Source organism: Hyla sarda, chromosome 5 (assembly GCF_029499605.1).
Source record: "Hyla sarda isolate aHylSar1 chromosome 5, aHylSar1.hap1, whole genome shotgun sequence".
Classification (NCBI taxonomy): Eukaryota; Metazoa; Chordata; class Amphibia; order Anura; family Hylidae; genus Hyla; species Hyla sarda.
Window position 1 is genome coordinate 309,662,230 of NC_079193.1, and position 1,924 is coordinate 309,664,153.

The 1,924-nt window shown below is 45.9% G+C and overlaps 1 pseudogene; it reads left to right on the plus strand.

Annotated features, from left to right (window-relative positions):
- The first annotated feature begins 465 nt into the window (after positions 1-465).
- Positions 466-564, plus strand: LOC130274703 (U2 spliceosomal RNA; annotated as a pseudogene).
- Positions 565-1,924: the final 1,360 nt, after the last annotated feature.

Sequence of the window (1,924 nt, forward strand, 5' to 3'; positions counted from 1 at the left end):
TCCTGGATAACCCCTTTAATTCATGCATAGTTATAAAAGGAATTGCAGATTGAAAAATTTATTGATAATAAGAAACCTGACACTTTGTAAGGGCTCATTCACATTCATTTGGGGATACAGCAGGAGAATTGTAAAACCAGCTGCTGCTATATCCCTGCCGGGCCTATACCGCACCCCATTTAAAGCCAGATAGACTGAGCTTGTGACTTCGGTTGGCTCACTTTTATTGTCTGACCGAAACCACGGCAGACCACGGTTTTCAGTCTGGCAACAAGACCGGATATGGTACAAAAATGAATCGAGTCATTAATACGATCCCCAAAACACTGCCGGATCCCCAAAACGTGAAAGGAATGCACCCTAACTTATAGCCATACCATAAATATAATGGGAGGTATGTTATTTAATAGAATAGTGCAGTGTTTCCTAACCAGGGTGCCTCCAGCTGTTGAAAACCTACAACTCCCAGCTTCTAGGCCATTTGGCTAAGATCAAGTGTAGTATCTGTTATTATCAGTGGACCAGACATCACTGATGCTTGACTGGTGGGGATGGGTGCTGCATGGAGGGAGTAGGTGTACCGGGGCGTTCCGGGGCTGGTTTCATGGCAGAAATCAGCTCAGTGGCTGCCCTGATATGATCTGTTCCCTCCGGGTCTCGCCATGAAGCGGGGAGGGTCTTGTACCTCAGGGTGTGGTGACCTTGAGGTGCCGAAACTGACTGACAGGATGGGCTCACTGTGTGGTTGCACCTGCACCAATCTCCACATCTGTGGCACTCACCTCTTGATTCCCGACATCCATTGCTAGGATAGGAGAAACTTTTATAGATCCGGTCAGATGTCCGGGAGTATATCTGCACACATTCACTTATTTATTTCTTTTTTTTGTCTCTGTGTCACTTTTTATGTGTTGTTTTGTACACAGAATTGTCAGTGTGCGGTAGCCCTCCTGGGTGTCCCTCCTGGCAGTCTAGGAGAGCTGTGTGTGGCCAAAAGGTTCCACACCTCCCTGTAAAAACTCTGGTATCCCTGCATGGGCAGGGTACTGACCGTTTATCGGCTCTGTGGGCAGATACCTTGGTTAATGCCTAGGTGGATACTGGAAGCATTTGTGGTCCGTTAGTAGCTTCGGCGAAAAGGGACATAGAACCTGGACCCTCACAGGTGCCTTTTGGCCCGGAGGGAAAGGGTAAGGTTTGTTGGGGGGGGGGCTCTCTCCTTTCAAAGAAGGGCTTGCGATAGACTACATCCTTTGTGCACATTTTTTTAGTGTAACACGTTTGCACTTTTTCTGGCACATTGGGTGATTGAGAGTATAAAAAAAGAAGTATCAGATTGCTGCAAGTCAACATGCAGTTAAATCTCAGATATGTAAATCATTACAGTTGTGGTCTGATTAGACACTGGATCTTGCCAAATGCTACTTTTGGGTAGTGTACCTCTTCTTGACTGCGAGATATGCCTTTACAATGCACTAAAAACATTTTGCCTGGTCAAAAGGCTTTAAGAGGCGGAACATCACTGGACTGAGAGAAACCGGATGGTTGTTTACATGAACTGCCCACCATCTAGGCCATTCTGACCAAGCTGCTAGAAGGTGGTAGCAGTGATTATGCAAGGGCATGCAAACAAGCTCTGGACATTTCAAACAGACCACCATGAGAGAGAAGCATTTGATTTGCTGACAAGCATAATCGGCTCTTACAGTTTCCTTGTCCACCATCCAGATTCAGGTGGCACCTTCATTACACACCCATGTTTATGTCCATGTTTCTTTCCAGATGCTTAGCCAAAGGAAATTTGATGTCACAGTGCCCTTTACATGTCCTGCCATTGACAGTCAACCACTGTTGCCTTTGTTTCCACTTGAATTGTGTACAAGAAACCTGTACTGCTATGGACTGGAACAGTATTGTCTAGTGA